The following is a 20506-nucleotide window of genomic DNA, read 5'->3' on the forward strand; positions in this document are numbered from 1 at the left end:
TTTTTATTTTATGACAATGTAACAGGGTTAAATCAGGGAACCCCACCTCCATCTGTTGGTTTGAAACACTTCCCCTGGAGCTAAACTTGTGTCATGGGCCTTTCCATGGGGCTTCTCCTTCTGGCTGCTTGCTAAAAGACACAAGAACAGGATTTCCTAGTTGTTCTCCATAGTTCCCATCATAGCAGGTCACTTAAGGGTGCATGGCAGCAGGGTTGTATTTTGGGGCTCAGACAGCTCTCCTTAAGCAACTCTCCCTTGGCTCAACCCAGCAGCAGCTAACCTCAAAAGTCATGTACTACCTAGAGTGTGACTCCTGTCCAACAAAGGCACCCATCTCTGGCTTCCAAACCTTGGTTAAGTCCTGGGGCATCCTGACTTCTAAAAGAGGAAATCAGGTTTTTCTCATACTCCCTGGCTCACTATGCCCCTTGTCAAAGGGCAGAACTGGCGGGAAAATCTCAAACAAAGCTTAAGTATGGCTCATGTCTAAGTCTCTCCCAAAAAGGGAGTTAGTAGCATGCTTTTTGGAAAAGTTACTCAATCTATACAGTAGATATCAGGTATAGGGTTGTTATATATTTTCTCCACCATAAAAGAAATGCTTAAAACATAAGAGGTTCATAGATAAAATTGTGCATACTTATTATAAAAACTGTCACATACCGTTCCTTTTATATTCTCCACAGAGGTAAGAAAAACTCCAGGGAGAATCTGAAGACTTCTCAAAAAATATCATTTTTATCTCAGTCTCTCTTGTAGGAGCCACAACTCAAGGAAGGTCCATATTTTGTGACTATCCCAGCAGGCACAGTCACTGTCACCAATGCTGAGAAAGTCACAACTGCATAAGGACCTCCTCCTGGACAACCAGCAATCAGAGTTTTCAATGGCCCTGGATCTCTGGAGCTCAGACAGTAACCTCCAGGTCAAGAATCATTTCCCTTATATTGAATGCTGGGCCACTTATGCTCAATGAAAGAAATACAAAGCAGAAAAAGCAGCTTGGGATCCGATCTCAGGCTTACCTACCTCTCAAGTCAGGCAATGATGGATGTGATAGCTGCTGCTGGAGATGGGGAGAGGGGAGACACCTTCTGCTTACACCCCCTACCCACCTAGAGAAATGCAAAGTCAAGCTTATAGGGTTCCCATGTGGTTCAGAATAGGAGGTGCCAGGAAGAGAGAGAATTGGAGCAAAAGTTATTTCTCCTTTTAAGCCTTCTAAGTGGGCAACTCTTCCTCTTCAGTTGCCAGTTATCTTTAAGAAAGCATCCATTGACAGAGATCATGAACATCCACCTGGAGACTCTGATTGAGCACGTCTCCAAACACAGGTCCAATATGGCATCTACTTTATCAACAAAGCTGCCAAAGCCCTATAACTTCTCTACTCAAAACTCTTCAATGTCTCCAGCATGGCTCTCTATTGCCTACAAAACCCTCACTCTAGCTTTTAAGTTTCTCAAAGTCTGACCCACCCCACCTTTCCAATCATATTTGTATTACCTTCCCCTTCCCTTACTCCTGCGCCAGTCCATCTATCCTGCTAGGTTCCATGTACACAGCAGACCATCTCTGGTCTTTGTGCATTTGACAAATGGTACCCTTTGGCTACAGTGCAATCCCTCCTCACCTAGGCACCCCAGAATCCTCAGCTTCCCTCCAGGAAAAGCTCCTGTGTCACCTCCTGTGAAAGACCTCTCCTACCTAAATGTCTCACTTGGCTCATAGATCCCAGTTATTAGCACTCCTACTGCCTCATGAAATTCTTTGCATTTCTTTGTATATGCTTGAGGTTCCCATACTTATGTGCATTTATACTTCCCCAGGAGAAGGTAAAGCTCAATGAGGTTAGGCACTGCCTGGTTTTTACCTCTGTGTCCCTAACACCTAGTACAGGATTTTGTGCTTAGATGGAGCTCAATATTTGTTGTTGTCTGTGCATGAAAAAGCAGATAACCACACCCCCAAAGACAATCTCAGTGGATAATAACAGGTATGATCTGTTGGGGCTTAGGGTGTGACATCCTCAAGAATCCTTGATAAGCAGGAAAACTACACTACTGGGGCAAAATAGTTTGAAACAAGCAAAGAACTGTGGCTCTGGTGCTTTCCCATGAAGAGTGAGCAGGGAGGGGAGACATAAGAGAAGTTTGTGCTTAGAGAGAACGCTCTTTGTGTTGGGAATCCCCAGAAGAAGATATCTCAGTGTAAAATATCCAAGCCCACTCCTCTCCCAAGCACCCAGATGCGTCAGACTCCAAAGCAAGTCTGGTCCACTTTTCCATTTGGCCCTTCAGGTTAGAAACAGCCAGAGGGAAAGAAAAATGTTCAGAAGCTTTGTTAACCATAAAACAATGTTAGGATGTCCCTACCCAATAGTACCAGATGTGGGACTTGCTCTCAAAAGGTCCACCCTACAGGCTGTTTCTGTATTGTAGGGGTTTATTACCTTTGCCTCACAGGCAATTTGAAACCAGGAAGAAACATGCCCTTTATGTTGAAATTTCTGTGTTGCCAATTTTCCAGGAAGAAAAAAAAAAGTTTAGTCTCTCCTTGATCTTTGGCTCATTGTTGATTAAATCTACTGCCCTGGAGGCCAAGGAGAAAACTCCTTATTCCTTAGTTAGAAAGGTTTCTTATCTATTGCCTCAGAAATCCCTTGTTTTTCTCCCCCCTTTGCCCTTCTGCAACAGGGGAAAACACAAACGTGACAAAGAATGAAATAGCAGGTACAGTTATAGATCCAGGCATCCAAATATGCTAAGATTTGAAAATTAGAAGGTATCTCAGAGACTATCTCTTTCAAGTCTCTCACTTGCCTGCCTGTGATCTACTCTGGTGCTGAGGACTTCAGTCCTCACTGGACTCCCTAACTTTTGACTACTCCCACTCCAAAATTTTGGAAGCTTCTAAGGTCAAAGCTTATTCTAACTTTCTTATCCTTAAGACCAGAAAAAAATAAATACAAAGGGGCAAATAAAAGTGACTTGTGTTGACGAGTCAGAGTAGGGAATGGGTAGGGAGGGCCTGAAGCCTCTTTTCACCCAGAAGCTCACAGCCTATCTTACTGGGATCAGTCAAGCAAAAATGAGGACTGGAGTTGTTCTCCCATGGGAGTATTTTGTCTACCTCACAGTTCTAGTTCAACAACTGGCCGTGAAGGGCTTTTCTTCATCAAGAGGTAAGCTGAGTGGAAATAGAATATCTGTTCATGTTAAGAAGTAGAGGGCCAGACCCCTTCATACCATGTCATCTTCAGGAACTTCCAGAAATAGGCACATTCAACACACAAGTTCCCAAGTCAGACCCCTGTGGCATGAATATATGCATTATATGTACAAAATGATTACAAGGTGGTTGAGGGCTGGGATGGCCAGTCCTTGAACCATACACAGATGGTCTCTGCCTGCTTCCAATCTAACCCTGTGGAAACTTTAGGGAGCCAGTTTCAGGCCATGAGTGAGGATGTGATTGGTTCTGGAGATGGAAGTATTAGTGACAAGAATGGCTGATCAGGAATTGAGTTTGTATAGAAGCAGAATGAACCAGCCTTCTCTCCATCACTTTTCTTTGGTTGTTCTAGAGCATCCAGATTTCATACTCTTTTGTATTTTAATTTTTGTCCACCTATTATGCTTTACTCAGGAAATGATAAGAAAGAGCAGAGTTGTGCAGACCGAGAGCCAGTTGCATTCTTCTTCCAAGTCCATTTTATTGGTTCCTGGTTTCCTTTTCTGTCACAGGGAGAAACATTCACTTGGGCTCTCACCTGGGAAATCTAGTGTGCATCTCTACTGTTCCTTGACAACTTTATAATGTGTGCTGAAGCAAAGTGACTTCTCCTTCTGGTCAGATGGAAACTGTCAGTTTTAGGAGATGAAATGTAGGGAGGTGGGAAAAGGGAGAGACTGAAAGACAGAAACAGAGAGAGGTGTGTGAGGGTGTAGTGTTGTGGAATGGGAAGTATTTCTGTTGTATTTCCTTGGGTTGTTACTTGTCCTTCGTTGGAAGAGCGCCAATGACACCAGGAGGGTGGTGATGTCTTGACTTGCAAGAGATTTAGATTTAAGTGAGGCAAGACTATGCAGTCATCAGTCTCACTCTCTCCTCCAGGGTCATCTGAGTCCAGTGGCAAGATATAGGTCAGGAAGGCTGGAGATGACCCCAGATGCAGTGGGAGACCTTGGCCTTTTTTTTTCTCCTTGGGAATGAAGAGAAGATGGGCTGTGCCATAATTCTATGGAAAGTAGAAGCTGTGTTGTAATTGCTCCTTGGGTTGTGGTTTCACAGTGTGTTCTCCATACTGAACTCCATTCTTGGGAATCGAGTTTAGATTAGAGGGATTGGAGGTGTCATCAAAAAGGGAAGAGAAGTAGGACAATTCCCACCCCACCCCACCCCCACCCCCACCTTCTAAAATGGTAATTTCCTTGAGAAGGCGGGTTTAAATGCTTCTAGAAGAGTCTAGTAGAAAGCTCAGTAACGTCTTGCTTCATGGCTAGCCGTGATCGTATAGTGGTTAGTACTCTGCGTTGTGGCCGCAGCAACCTCGGTTCGAATCCGAGTCACGGCATAACAATTAGTTTAATTTTTGCCACAAGCCAATAGTTCTCTCCCAGGGAAAGTGCATCTTTTACAATCCACAGCCTCCAGACTCTTAGGTGAGATTTCTGCTACCATTATCCCGTATATGAATGCTTGGAACAGTGACTGGCACCCTGGACAAGGGTCCACTGTTAGGGTCACTTAGAGATGAGAGCAGTCGTGAAAGCAAAGTCCTTTGGAACACAGACTTAATAGGAACCAGTCCCATCTTCCAAAGAACCTGCTCCTATTGTTGGAAATGTCAGCACATGTAAAGTGGCTAACTAGCCTTTGGTGAAACCACTTGGCTGTGGCTTGAGGATCAGGCCAAGTTATAAAGTTTGAGCACTTGCTAGTTAAGTCACAGCTTACTATTTATTATAGGTTGCAGAAAAAAGGGAAACAAGCCAGGTGTGGCAACAAGCCCACCAAGTAGGTAGCTGATGGGCACCGATGTCACATCAATACAAAAAGAATTACAACAAGTGTACTCAGATAAGCAGGAATTCAAAGTCAGGGATCACTCATTCTATTGATCCCTGGCTGAAGTATTTCACCTAGACTTGTGGAGCTTAGTTTTCACAATTTTTTTAATTGTCCAGTTTGCTGGGGTTTTGTTTTTTATTTTGATCACCAGATCCTTCCAAACAAAGGTCTATCTTTTTATTTCTTTTATCTATTTATATCCTATATTTTATATCACTTATATTTCTTGACACATTAAACTTTTATAATTTGATAGTTGTTATTGAGTCGTGTCTGACTTTTGTGACCCCATTTGGGGTTTTCTTGTCAAAAATCCTGGAGTGGTTTGCCATTTCCTTCTCCAGCTCATTTGACATATGACGAAACTGAGGCAAACAGGGTGAAGAGACTAGCCCAGGGTCACACAGCTAGTAAGTGTCTGAGGCCATATTTGAACTCAGGAAGAGTCTTCCTGATTCCAGGCCAGGTGCTCTATCTATTTGACACCTAGCTGCCCCAAATAGAGATCATGGCAAAAAAAAAAAAATTGATCCTTTCAAACATTGTGGTCCATTTGCCAGTACGATTTGTCCTACTTGTAGAATACCCTTAACAGGATAACTTTAATTAGTCAGTCAATACAACTGATGGCAAACCCTGAAAAATCAAGAGAGAAGAAGGTGCAAACTTTTGGGTTGAATCTGCCCCCTTCCCTGGCTAAACTGAGTGTTCAGATATTGCTCAGCAATGCATTGTACAAGTATATTACTGACCCAGATAGTTAATCTGCTCAATAGAGACCAATATTATAAGGCCTTTAGTCCTAGTTCAACCATAATGCTAATCAGTAGTGATTGCCACTTTATTTCTTTGGACCTGAGTTGCTTCATCTATAAGAGGTAGCACTTAAAGCCCATAAACTCACTGGTCTCACCAGTTCAAATATTCCTTCATATTTTAATAACATTCCAAATAAAATCCATCCACTCTTCTTGGGTAACCAACAACTTTGAACAGATGACTCTACAAAAATCTTCATTTTCAGTGCTGACCTGTCATGCGGGATGTAGCAAATGCTACCTGACCTTGCTTTTTATCTTTTTCTGCTGACCTCCTGGCTCATCAATCAAATAGCAAACTCTTTGAGCTCAGGAACCATATTTTATACACCTTAACATACTGCATCTGCTGATGCTCATTAAATTGTTGATGGTAAGGATGATTCTGTTTTAGTTTCCTTGAATAGGATTGCCTTCACATTCCTTAATACGATTCAAGGACTCCCTAGGGGAAATGAAAAAAGTTTCATTCTAGGTAATGAATGTGGGTTTGAACTGAAGCTTCTTCAGTCAAAAAGCATACTTCATTTGTGTTGAAGTCAAGACTAGCCATTGAAATACGACGATGAGGCATTCTCTCTTCTTTCTACTTGTTGTTTAGTCATTTCAGACTCTTTGTGACCCCATTTGGGACTTTCTTGGCAGATACTGGAGTAGTATGCTATTTCCTTTTCCAGTTCATTTTACAGATGAGGAAATTGAGACAAACAGAGTTAAGTGGCCCAGGTTCACACAGCTAGTAAGTGTCTGAAGCTACATTTGAACTCAGATCTTCCTGACTCCAGGCCTGGTGCTCTATTCACTTTGCCACCTAACTGCCCCACTTTCTAATAAGTCCACTTGACACCTAGTAAACATATTTGACTCATTGTATCTTCTGTCTGTGTTTCTCAGCTGATGATCTGCATTTCCTTTCCCACATCCCCCTTTCACTACAGATAACTATTCCCTGCCTCTTTCCTGGCTTCACCCCATTTGCTCTCCATTCCAAGTCTCCCTAGGATCATGACCTTCCACCACCTGGGCCATTCTTGCCTGCTCTTCAGCACACTAGAAAAGTGAAATCCTTCAATCTCTCAGAACCCAGCTCTTCCTTTGGGGTTAAAGGAAACATCAAGGGAATAGATATTTATTAATGAATTTTATTTGTTTAACTGTAGTCGGTTACTTTTAACTCCTAAAAATTAATTTATACCTTTTGCTTTTACATAATCTTTTCTAAATATATCCCCTCCTTTCCTCAATCCAGAGAGCCATCTTTCACAACATAAAATAAAAAATAAAGAGAGGGAAGGAAATTCAGCAAAACAAATTAATTTTACCTCCATATTTAGTCCCCTTCCTCTTTGACATAAGACAGGTACATTCTCATATCTACTCTTCATTTCCAATATCAGTCATTATAATTGTACAATGCACAGTTTTGATGTTGTTCCTTCCATTTACACTGCTAAGGTCCTTGTGTATATTGTTTGTTCTTTTCTACTCACTTCACTTTGCATCAGCTCATAGGTCTTCCCTCTGACTCTTCCTTTGTTTCTAGTGCATAGTAACATTTATTATATTACATATTATATTACATTATATTATACTAACTATGTTATATTATATTAACACTGGACCCACTGGCTTTAACTGCCAGTTTTGTGGGTTTAGGTAGGAATGTCACACTGATAGATGGGTGGAAGTTTGTTTACTTCTTTCTGGCTATTTCTTCACCAACACCTTTTTCCTAGCTCCTTTGTATGTTTTCTTCCACCATTAGACTGCAACCTTCTTGAAGAAAAGGACTGTCTTGCTTGATTGTATTTTTATCTCTAAGTGTTTAGCACAGTTCCTGACATACACTTAATAAATGCTCCACTCATTTCAGTTCAAATAGACAAATGTTGAGTCCCAGAGTAAGGTTATGCCTCCGTCTCAGAGTTCTAGAGTTCCCCCTGAGGAGTTAAGAGTGGTTATCTTATGCCTTTGGCCCAAGATCCCACTGGCGTGCTTTCCAACGCCCCTCCCTCCTACCCAAGATTATCAGCTACAAATTAATTTAGTCAGGCAGACAAAATTGTTTTTCTAATGGAGTATTTGCAAAAGTGGTATAATTAGAACAGGAGATACAAAGTGTCATCCCCAAAAGTCTCTGATAGTCTTACAGAAGTGCAGAGTCCAGGGGAAAGCAGTCTTAAAGCCTAGAAAGCAAAGGGATGACCCAACTCCTGATTGCTAGAAGTCCTTTTCTTCTATTCATTCTCCTACTGAAGAAGTTCCCTTTACCCATGTTGTAGTTTCTTTGCTGAGCTCCTTGTGTGGTTGTGAATCTGTGTATAGTATGTCCTTGCCTCTCAATGCAGACTCTCCTGTCAGTCACACCAGAGATGCCCCTAGGAAGTCCAACATCCTCTGGATCCTTTGAAGATCCTCCTCCAACCCAAGGAGTGAGGGGAAAAAAAATAAAGTCAAAGCCTCTCTTCCCTCTCCTACCACCAACCCTAGGAAGTTCCTCCTTGCAGGTTTGATGAAAACACTCTCTCACTTTCTTCCCCAGCATGCAACTGACTGGAACTCCCCAATTCCAGCTAACTCTATGCTCTTATGTAGGATAGAGAGAGCATTACAAAATCCCTAAATGCAAACCTGCAAACTCATTGCAGAATCCAATGGCCTTCAAAGATTTTTCACACAGTCTAAATACTATGACTGAGATTGATTGAGCATCTTATCACTTACTAGTGGGGTGATTATTGATTTATTCAATTATCCTACTCTTCCATTCTCCCACCAGGTCTGACATTTGCTGTCCTTAGCAAATCTGAAGTGTGTTTGCCAAATCCAGGGCCCCAAATCTTATATATTCTTTAGTGACTGGGACATCTCTTTTTGAATGCCTTCTTGAATACTTGAACTAAAGAATCTTAGGAAAGGTCCACGTGACCCAGTTGGCAATTAAACTTGATAACTCACATTCTTCCAAAGTTCCAAATACATAGTGATACAATTTAACAAACCAATACCATTTTACAAAGTTCTAATAAGTTAATGTCTGTCTATCTTGCTGTTTGCAAAAGACCTTCCTCAACCCAAAACAATAAACCACAGAAAACGAATAGCCTATCATAAATCTATAACCCACCATTCACCCACAATAGCTGTTGTGGAGTAAAAATCCAAGCAGTTTTTTAAGCACGAGAAAAAACACCTGCTCCAGGTGAGGATCGAACTCACAACCTCGGCATTACTCGCTCTTGTACTGTCTTATAAGTACCGCGCGCTAACCGATTGCGCCACTGGAGCTTTCTACGCAACAAAAGGCCGAGCGAAGGTACATAAATCGGAGTTGGAATCCTTTGCTGTTTTAAAGGTAGGTTTTATGAAATGGGTTTTAAAGACGTTTTCTACTGGGTAAATATGAGTCCGTAGGGGTGCCAGGTGTATGTCTAAGTTGAAAGAATATAGGAGTTAGGATTAGGGGCGCCAATCAGAAAGCAAAGGGATATGTCTGGAGAGCCCCACCCTATTATACAAAAGTTCCTTGGCCACCAAGAAAAGCGTCCTTTTTCTGGAGCGTCAGTGGATCAAAGACACACAGCCGGATCCGCTGTATGAAACGTCTTGCAGGAAAATAGTGCGGCCACTGTCCTCAGACCACCAGCACGCTCTCTTGCAGTGTGTGGGCATTGCCATAGCAATCTGAAACTCAGGCCAGACACACACTCTGGTCTACTGGTATAGTCACAATCTCTGAGCGGAGCGACTAAAGACATATTCATGTTGCACATGAAATTCATAAGGAAATAACAGAAAAGGGACACAAGCTCACTGACCTCGGCCGAATACGCAAATATGAGTCTATTACCGCACACAGCTGAGTCATGGTTTCAGAGCTGAGCTCCTGGTCAAAGTTGGGCTCTCTGGCTCGGCCCACACAGCCAGAGGACACGCCCGGTCAGTGCCTCTGTGACTGACCGGGGAAGAAAACACAGCCCGGAGCGGGCTGGAGATAAGAACTATTTGAATGTTCAAGTCCATTCTTAAAATCACACCACCTGCTTGGACCTGGGCAGATCACTTTAACTTTTCCTGAGCGAACTACTCTCCCAGCAGGTGCAGATCTGCATTGGACTGCTCTGACTCCCCGAGGTGTCAGGAAGGTCTCAAGAGTTATACAAATTCACATTCTCTCTCTCTCTCTCTCTGTTTGTGTGTGTCTTTCTGTGTGTCTCTTTCTTTCTTTCTCTTCCTCTCCTTCTGTCCTACCCCTTCCACTTTTCATGCTTTTCTGCTTACTGCCTTTCCCTCTCCGTCTTTGTTCAAACACACAGGGGTGCACAATTCAGTGGATAATCACTTCATCTCAGAGAAACCTTGAAACAGAAAGCAAAACAAACTTTTAAAAAAACAAGAATTGGGAAACAATATTATTTTTCTCTTGAGAGAAAGGGAGAGCGGAAAATTCCTGTGGAAAAAAAAAGGAATGGAAAACCAAAAATTCACCAGTTCTGTTTTAGGCAGCATGAACAGCTCTAGACACTATAATAATTCTGTGTGACTTCATAGTTCAGTTTCACTCTCTCCCTTTTTTTGTTTTTAATCTCAGCTTTTACTTCCTTACCAGTTCTAACAGTGTTATCAAGGAATACTCGTGGTGAGAGTGGGGGATATTGCTTGGTTGCAGTCCCTTGGCAAGGGCCACCAGTGCAGAGGATCTGTCTCTCAGGGTGACTCTTCCATTTAGTCTAATGTCACACACACATACACACACACACCTGACTGCTCACTTCTGGGTCTCACCCTTAATCCACATTTGCACTCTAGGGTCTCACTTCTCCTTTCAGACTGCATAGAGGCTATTAGTCAGAGTTGCAAGGCAGTCTGGGAACTCAACTAATAAATTCCCATATGGCAATGGACATAGGTCTTCCTAAACATCCTGTTACACACAAAATGCTCACAAACTGAGTTATGAAGAAATCCTTAAAACCTTCGACAGTAACCCATCACATCTGGTATGTGCTTTGGGGGAGGAAAAGGCAATTTTAGAGGAAGTGCTGGAAAGGTATTTCACTTTCATATCTGAAGTGCCTGTCTGTGACATTCACAAGCCCAGATCTGTTGGCAAGGCAGGGCATGCCTTGGGCTTTCGTAGCACTTTTACCTGCAGCAACTTCCTAGTGGTGATCATCTCCTTAAAGAAACTGACAGGTAATCTCCGGCTTTACTTTGCACCAGCTGTTCTGCTTGGTTTCTATGGCACCATTCTTCCCCCAGGATAAGCTCATCAGCAGAAATCTCCTCATTCTGGGGATTGCTTCAGCTTTGGTACTCAACACCTCCTTAGCACCCTCAGTTGCCTCTCCCCTCTTGTTTGGAGGTCTGGAGGCCAGAGCAAAAACCCCCAAGGCCTCCCTTTATTGAAAGCTCAGAATTTCCAGCCCCGTCTACATTTCCCACCAGCTGCTTTGGTTGGTTTCCACTCTATTAACATCATGCACCTGCCTCCGGTACCCTCTTGCATTCTCCCAGCCCCTGCTTTTCAGCTTCTTTTTGGATATGGCCTCCCTCTGTTAGAATAAGAGCTCCTTGAGGGCAGGGACTGTCTTTCTTTTTTCTTATTAGGGCCTGGTACATAGAAGAGTTCATCCCTGTGAATCACCTGACATTTACATTTTTTTAAACTAATTTTTCTTGATAACTAAGTCCTATCTAGGTCACATTTGATCTGTGAAGCAGCTAATTGGAAGAAGTCTGACACCTTTCACAGCTCATCAGTCTCTTCTCTTCATTGCCACCATTCCTGTCTTGCACAGGAAACCCCAAACACTCTGTTCAAATTTGTAGTAGGTGAGGGCCAGCCCTAGACAGGAGTTTGCAGAGGGCCAGTGTCCTCTACTAAGAAAAAAAGAAGTGGTGAAAGCAGGCAAAACAAAGTTTACCAGAACAAAGAAATGCTTACCCACAGTGGTCTTTCCCTTCACACACAATAGTGTGGGAGAAAGGGAGCAACAGAATCAATCCATCAATAAACATTTATCAAGCACCTACTATGTGCCAGGCACTGTGCTAAATACTGGGGAATGTGAAAAGAGGCAGAAGGGGTAAGAGATGCTTGAGGATAGGGAAGTAGCAGGTGATGCTAGGAAGCTATACAAAGCTACCATGTTCATCCTCTTGCTGTCTGGAACAGGTTGGGGGGGCAGGGAGAAGAAAATGCCTAGATCACTCTACATACAACTCACTTCTGCTCCTCCCCGCTGCTGCTTCCCTAAGGTGAGTTAATGTCCCTTTTCATATGATTAGAATTCTAAGAAAATAGTTACTGTTTTTGATTGTGACAAGCTGTAGTATGCAAGAGTGATATGGATGTCATTATTACCTGTTTTATAATTTTGGGACAAATGTCTATTTAATCACAGAGAGAAAATGAGAATTTGATTACTCATCATGAACTAAAGTTGGACCATTCTGAGAGAGGACCCAGAGTTTGAATCCAGAAAGAGGGGAGAGAGAGGTAAAAGAACAGATTTCATAATTGTAACAGTTAAGGTTGAGGCTGGAAGTGATGGATATTACAGTTGCTGTTAAGAAATAAGTTCAAGTAAGGGGAGTAATTTGAAAGCAGAGAAGTCACTTAGTATATTGACCAGTTTGACTGAGACCATCATGTTCAGTGAAGTGTTAGGTAAGCACAGAATGGATCATCTCAGTTTAGCAGTGGAGCTATCTGTTCAACATAGAAGCTATGTTCATCAAGGAATTTTATGAATTGTTCCTGAGACAGAAAGATAACACTGAGGTTTATTGTCCTGGACCTGTTAGTTACCCTCTAGCGAATAGGTTTTCCTAACCCATGTGTTTCCTTGGCACATTTCTGTGTATACTAAGCCATCTCCATAGACATAGACAGATACTGAGAACATTGGTGAGAGAGGTGATCCAAGTTTATTCATGGATTATGTTATAGTTACTATTTCTGTATTTACTTTAATATATAAGTACTTGTGATATTATTATTTTGTTAGGTAAACAGTTATATTTAAGATCTAAAATTGTCATTACTGTGAGTAGCTGGTTTTGAGTAAATGAAAAGATATGAGTCAGGGCTCCCAAGCTGAAGTGGTAAGGGACATGTGACAATAAGGTTACCCCTAGGACCCTGGGAGAGTTTGGGTGTAAACATGTGGTAATGATCCTTCTCTGAGAAATTAGCCCTGAGTGAGAGTAGAATGGAGTGAGTAAATATGCCCTATATGAGAGATGTAAGGTGCTATAGTGTGGAGTCACTTGGAAATGATTGGGATACTTGAAGGTGAGGAAGAAACAGGCATTGTAGAGTAGCTGATGTCTGAGGTCCCAGTTTCTAGCTTGGTATTGGGACGTCTCAGGATTCCTTACCACACTCCTTCCACCAAGGTACTTAGCGCTCCAGTGAGCTGAAGAATCTGACTTCCTTCTGTTCTTATTCTTATTTCGCCTGTTAGCCTTCTGAATCCTGCCTTGGCCATCTAAGTTGTCTCCTGGCATCTCCAATTCAGCATGCAAAAATAGAATTCATCATCTTTTCCCCAAAACCTTTATCTTCTTTCAAATTTCCCTGTTATGGTTTTGGGGACTATTATTGTCCCAGTACCCAGGCTCCCAACCTGGTATTAGCCTTAACTCCTCACCCTAATTAACTTCACATATCCAATACACTGCCAAATCTCATCACGTCTATGCCTGTTCTCTCTCACAGAAGCCCTCTCTCTTCTCTCCTCTCACACAATCCGACACGCTTGTTCAGATCTTCATCACCTCTCACCTGCACAACAGCAATCGCTATTTAATTAATGCAAAGGCCTCAATTCTCCCCCCGATCCCATCCCCCCTCCATTCAGCTGCCAAAGTGATTTTCCTAAATTTCTGATCTGACCATGTCATCCTCCTATTCAATCAACTCCAGCAGATCCTTGTTACCTCCAGGATAAAATATAAGTTCCTATCTTTCACATTTAAAGCTCTTCATAGTTTGTGCCCTCCACTGGCTTCCTTACCGTTCCTCAAATTGGCCACTCTGCTTACTTTGTGGTCCCTTTGTACTGGCTGTCTCCCATAACTGGAATGATTTCTTCTTCAACTCTGAGGCTTGGTTTACCTGGCTTTCTTCAAGACTCAGCTCCAATCCCACTTTCCAATAGGATGCTTTTCCTGGTTCCCTCCTCCCCCCAGGTCCTAATGCCTTCCTCTTTGAAATGATCTTGCATCTACTCTGTATATATCATGTTCTTAGTTATTTACACGTTGGAATATAAACTTGAGAGTAGGATTTTTTTTCTTCTTTTCTTCTTATCCCAAGTGCTTAGCACGTTATTGGTACACAATTTTTAATAAATGTATTTTGGCTATCACCTGGAAATATGAAAGGCATACTATTTTCGGTGTTATGATAAAATTGTTGAGATGTATAAGGTAAAAAACACGCTCCTATAACCGTCCACTGTAGACTGCCTTCTTTCGTTGGATAAGTATCTGCACTCAAGAAGCCCAGATCCATTAGGAATATAGACGTATGAGATATACTCCGGTCCCTACACGTGCAAGACAACACACATAAGCACATGGTTAACGAGGACTCTTAGTATTCCAAGTACATTTAGAGGTTCATAAGAAACTGCTTGAATGACTTCGTTTGAGTTTCTTCATGAAAACCTCAGTCAGCTACCCAGCGAGCTCCAAAACATCTTGGCCCGTACGGGGATCGAACCCGCGACCTTGGCGTTATTAGCACCACGCTCTAACCAACTGAGCTAACCGGCCAACATACGTAATTCTTCTATGAAAATTACATTAAAAGGAAAAACATTTTGGCTGGACGTTTAGGATACAAAGCCCGGAAAAACTTGAGAGAACAACATCGGATTTCTGCTTTCCCTCTCCACCGGCAACTGAACAGAACTTTGCTCAGAATTTACTGCAAGACATGTGTCCGACACCCGGAGTTTCTCGCTCTTTTGCTGTTTACTTACATTTTGTAGTGGATTTACAACTGCTTTCCGGACTCTGTCCCTGCCCTGCCTTAGGGGAACAGACAACTTGGTCTGGAAGCCGAATCACCCGCATTCCACTCCCACCTCATGCGCTTCTAACAGCCTCGCCCCATGCACGCTTGCACAAAACACAGCACCAATCTCCAGCCCGCGCCCACTCACGCTCTCGCCCAGAGGCCACTCTCTCTTCCACCCTCCATCCACTCTTGAGCACCAGCTGGGAGTTGTTTGGGTTCTGACCGATTACCCGGGAGCCTGCGAGGCAGAACGCCAATGACCAAACAGGGTCTTAGCAGAGAGAGATGGATGAAACTAATGAGGCAGCACTTCAGAGCCAACTCTTCGCTGCCTTTCTGTGTTGTTTTCACCTCATTAGCATTCTTTTCTAATCCGCAGACCCCCCGGAGGGAAGCTCACTTCCCTTTTGATTGGATCGCCTTTGGCCCCGGCCTCAGTCACAGCCAACTCGAGAAATCAAAGGGAAACCTATTGGGGAAAGCCGGGAAATGGGCGAGAGAAGAAATTTTAGAGAAGTGACCTAGAGATTGGAGAGCAACGTGTCTGTGATTTTTGAACAGAAGTGGAGAGGAGGGGAGAACGGGATTATGGTGGAAACAGAGACAAAGGGCACGAGAGACAGAGACAGGGACAGACAGAGAGAGGGAGGGGGAAGGGGAGAGGGAGAGTGGGGGAGAGGGAGACGGAGAAAATTCCTCTGTCTCTGTGTGTCATCCTCCGTCTTTCTCTTCCTGTGTCTGTGTCTCTACCTCTGTCTCTTTCTGTGTCTCTTTCATTTCGTATCTCTCTGTGGGTCTCTTGCGCTCTCTGTCTGTTACTGTCTCATCTCTCATTTTTCTTGTCTGGCTTCATTTTAACAAAGAAGCGATTACTGCTGTAAGCCGAGTAGGAAGGCGACAACAGTCTACTCTTACTACCCAGATCCACCTGAAGCCATGAACACATGGCCCTGTTATTGCTTCTTTCCCTGTGGTATCTATTCTTTTTTTTCCTCACTTAATCGTATCTTATTTTTTCTAATTACATGTAAAGATAGTTTTCAGCATTCACTTTTATAAGATTTTGAGTTCCAGGTTTTTTTCTCCCTCTCCTCCCCCCTCCCCAAGACTGCAAGCAATTCGATATAGGCTATATATATACATGGTTAGCCAGATTTTTACTGAGCCAATCTCTAACCTGAGAATGCTGGGAGCCTCACAAAGCAGGCCTAGAGACTGGAGTGCCAGCAATCAAGTAGTTTAATTAATCAATTTCAGTGTGAGGAATGTTCTTTTAGCTGAAGTAAAAGCACAGGTTATATACTTAAATCACAACTGGGGAAGGGGTGGGGGGGTGGATTCAGTCAATTAGTGGTTTCCCAAGAGAAACCCCTAGGTCTCACAGTACAACAATTCTGGAGTCAAGTCTTTGGGGGTTGTGATCACCTCCCCTAAAGTACAGAACCAGAGTTCAGGGAGGGGAACAGGTTCTTCAATCTTTGATTCGCTTCATGTAGGGTCCAGTGATTGTGAACCTTGTCAGAGTTTTGAATAATCAGTCTAAGCTGCATTATGACCTCAGATTCCTAAGCCAGAGAGGCTTGAGAAAACTAAGTTATTAGGATATTCATTACATGTATTATATTGATTAATATGAAAATTACAAATTCCTTTCTCAACATGTACAATCATATTGAACAAGTGGTATCTATTCTTTTCTGCCTTAGGTGGAATATTGGAGATTGAAGAATTAGACTGGCTTTGTGATCTTGGAAAGGTCAGGAAAGCGCCAGGTACTAGGGCACTCGTCAGAGTAAACTGTCAAGTCCCTTGAAGATTTAAAGTTCCCTGACCTAATCCAGCCCATCAGTGAATCAGCAATGAAACTACTGGTGTCTTGAAACAAAGAAGTGACTTTGTCCATTGACTATGCTGCTTATGATATGGAAGTAAACTTAAGTTTGAGTCATTTCCCCAGGGACTGAGGAGGTATGGGAGAATGTGCTCCCTGGTGTTGAGGGATTTGTATTTCTATTCTTATTCTATCTTCTTTGTAAGTATCCCTTTGTAAAAAGTAACTGATGTTAATTGATTAAATGATACTACTATGCTAATCACTGAGTCTATTGATGATATAAGTTAGATATTAACTGCCACTCGGTGACTGCTATTGGGCAAAACACACTGGAATGGAGGCCCCAACTGACAGGATTTGCAGTGTATACCAAGCCCTCATGGGTACCTCCTAGAACACTAAAAGGAGTAAGAGATAGTTATTTATCCTTACTCAGGCAGCACCGTTAGTGGAAGTGTTCAAAATAAGATACAAACTGAATTGTGATCTGGTTAAGAAATATTATATGTGAATAATTTTTAAAAATCTTTTTTAAAGACACTAGACCAAGTCTAGAGGAAGGAGGAACAAGATTCAAGAGGACAACGTTTGTCGCAATTAGTTCATCTTCCTATCCCTCCAGAAAAAAGGGGCAAACTCCTTCAATACAAAGATGGGCATGGCAGTTTGCCCCTTCAGTCTGGTAGGTTATGTATCACCTAGTATGCATACATGTATACATACATATGTATATGTATGTATATGTATGTGTGTGGATCTCACTCCCCCCATACTTGGGGTGTTCCTCTGACTTGAGGGTTTGCCAAGCCCTATTCAAGGCTGCTCATCTACCTTTGGTGCCCACCTGTCATCCAGCTCTCACCTGTGGCTCCAAGAAACGGTGGCCTGCGCAGTGGCCACACCCCGTACGACAGTCTCGGCAGATGGGCTAAACCAGATTGAGAGTAACTGAGGGACCTCAGGCCTGTTGGTAAGTTAGAGGGATGTCTACCCCAAACACATGAAGACTTCCCCCGGCGGAATGGACAGATGAGAACAATTTGTTCCAACGGCCATGAATGCAGCTGAAGCAGGCACTGTGGATCGCTTAGAGCTTGGTTAGACATCGAAGATGGCAAGGTCGTCCGCTGTATCCTGGGCTATCAACAGTCGTCTTGAATTTTGTCCTGCCATTGGACTTCCTTGATGAAGGGAGAGTGAGGCTGATGACATTACTCAAATGCTGCCTCACTTAAACCCAATTTACGAGCAAGTCAAGAAATCACCCATGATGTCACCGGTCCTCTTCAAAAACGGACAAACAACAATATACACACACTGACATTTATCTCTATTTTTATCTTACAATTTACTGAAATGATACAAAGGTACATTTAGATACAGTTTGAGGGATGAGAGAAGCATGTCTGCCTCCCATACGGGGATGCAACAAAGCGTTATTCCTTTGCTATTTTTGCCTGGCGAAGGTGCAGTGGCGCTCTATGGGGTCGGGCAAGGAATAAAAGTTTACGACTGTTTCCGCCCGGTTTCGAACCGGGGACCTTTCGCGTGTGAGGCGAACGTGATAACCACTACACTACGGAAACCACCTACTACAGGAGGACTATTACCCCTTAAAAATTCACTTCCGTGGGAAATGTACATATTTATATGTAAATATAACTACGGGAGTTGTAAATATGGAAAACATAGTATATTGAACACTAAACTGTACAGTATTGTCACCACTGGCTCCAAGAAACATCGCCCGTGAGCGAAAGCCTCACACTTGAAGCTCCATCTCAGACACGAAGAAAGCTCTTTCGTTTAGCTCTTGCTTGCCCCTGAAACTTTCGCTCTGTTCTGCTCCCCTCTCCACGCCCGTCCAGTTCTCTGCCTCTCTGGCGGTTTCTCCTGAAGCTTCTTCTTCAGCCACTTTCCAGGATACATTTCTCAGACCACCACCCGTTACTCTACATAATCATCCCATCCCTGATACAGGACGGTGCTGGCTGAGACTTCCCAGCTATGGACTTGCTCCAAGTCTCTCTGCCTCGGACCAGAGTTTTCCAGGTTACAAAACTGTTGCCTCCCACAGGGGAGCAGAAATCTCGATACCCACCGAGATGGTGTTCGTTCCTATTGTTGTCATTTTAGGAAAACGTCCCGCCCCCTCCAACCCCAAATAGACTGGAAGGCCTTCTAAGATGGCAGATGCTTTCTCTTGCTCCTCTGTCTATGCTTAGTGACTCTCCTTTGCAAAAAAAAAAAAAAATCGCTCAATGATCGTTGATGATGAAGAAAGAGAAATAACATAACTCTTGGTGTGCTGATAAAGGTTTGACAACGGGCTGGGGGAAGGTGGGGGAATGTATGCAATTAAGCTTAATTAATTAATTAATGTATGCAATTAAGCTTAACCTGCATTATTACCATTTTCTCCAACACTTCATTGTCTAGACAATCAGTAAAACAAAAAAAAAAAAAAATCAAGCGCTGATTTCTATCATTTGGTGATTTCGAGATGTAAATGCTCACACCGAAAATTTAACAATTGGTTCCCTCTAGTCGGTGAATGGTTCCAGCATACTTCTGGATGCCACCACCACCTCCCACCCCCACTGTTGTGAGCAGACCCGGACTTAAAATCCATTGTTCTGGAGAGTCTTTCTTCGGGTTCACCTTCAAGAGCTACCTCTTTCTTCTCCATCTCTCTATTCTCATCCACAGCCTCACCCACCTCCTATTCCTGTTGTCTCTGGAAAACCCCCACACCTCTCTCGAGTCCTGCCAAAAAGAAACTCAGGCTTCCTGTATGAGAAAGGCCAAGATGTCTCAGCCCCACGAATAGCTTGCCAAAGGGAAGAGTCTAAAAACAGAGAGTGTACTAGGATGTGTCCATCCTTCCCCAATCATGCAGTTTTCAATCAGGACAGACTGAAATCTGGCCTTGGCTACTACAGCTTCTGGGAACTTCCCAGAGCCAATGCACAAGCAAGCACTTCAGAAACTCTGGTCACATCAGCCATTCTTGTCTACAGTCCAAGTCACTCTCAGGCTACACTCATTGTAGACTCAGTCAGAAAATCAAGCATTTATTGAGAGCTTCCTATGTTCCAGTTACTGTGCTAAGCGCTGGTGACACAAATAAAAGCAAAAAGAAAAGCCAATGCTCCCAAGTAGCTTACAGTCTAATAAGAGAAGATGATTTATAAAAGGGGAGCTGTAAAAGGAGGAGGAGGGAGAAAGGAAGATGCTGTATGGGGGCATGGCAACTAAGCCCAGAATGTGAGGGATGGCTAGTCAAGACCTTCCCTCAAAACTGAGGTTCCAGGAAGAATTTTGCAAGTGGAGAAAGGGTCCACAGGAGCAGAGCAAGGAGACTGCAACTGAGGCATGGTGGCCTACTCTGACGAAGCAAGGATGGTCACTAAGAAAGGAAACAAGCATTTATTTATGAAGGTCCTACTATGTGTCAAGTGGGAGCAACGGAGTGGATAGAGTGCCTAACCTAGAGTCAGGAAAACCTGAGTTCAAATATGGCCTCAGTATGACCCTGGACAAGTCATTTAACCTTGTTTGCCTCAGTTTCCTCATCTGTAAAGTGAGTGACAAACCACTCCATTATCTTTGCCAACCCCAAATGTTTTCAGGAAGAGTTAGACTCGACCAAATAATAAATGTGTCATGTACCTTCCTTTTAAAAATGTTATCTTGCTTGATTCTCACAAGACACCTGGGAGATAGGTGCTATTAGGATTCCCA

General features: G+C 43.0%; 4 non-coding genes across 4 annotated transcripts; 1 reads left to right on the forward strand and 3 right to left on the reverse strand.

Annotated features, from left to right (window-relative positions):
* Positions 1 to 4507: 4507 nt before the first annotated feature.
* On the forward strand, positions 4508 to 4579 carry TRNAH-GUG. The gene has a single exon. It is a non-coding gene; the product is annotated as a tRNA-His (tRNA).
* A 4509-nt stretch (positions 4580 to 9088) lies between these two features.
* TRNAI-UAU lies at positions 9089 to 9182 on the reverse strand. Its single transcript has 2 exons — positions 9145 to 9182; positions 9089 to 9124 (listed from the first exon to the last, which is right to left on the reverse strand). It is a non-coding gene; the product is annotated as a tRNA-Ile (tRNA).
* A 5425-nt stretch (positions 9183 to 14607) lies between these two features.
* On the reverse strand, positions 14608 to 14681 carry TRNAI-AAU. The gene has a single exon. It is a non-coding gene; the product is annotated as a tRNA-Ile (tRNA).
* A 3594-nt stretch (positions 14682 to 18275) lies between these two features.
* TRNAV-CAC lies at positions 18276 to 18348 on the reverse strand. The gene has a single exon. It is a non-coding gene; the product is annotated as a tRNA-Val (tRNA).
* Positions 18349 to 20506: the final 2158 nt, after the last annotated feature.

Source organism: Vombatus ursinus, unplaced genomic scaffold (assembly GCF_900497805.2).
Source record: "Vombatus ursinus unplaced genomic scaffold, bare-nosed wombat genome assembly UNPS02014768.1, whole genome shotgun sequence".
Lineage (NCBI taxonomy): Eukaryota > Metazoa > Chordata > Mammalia > Diprotodontia > Vombatidae > Vombatus > Vombatus ursinus.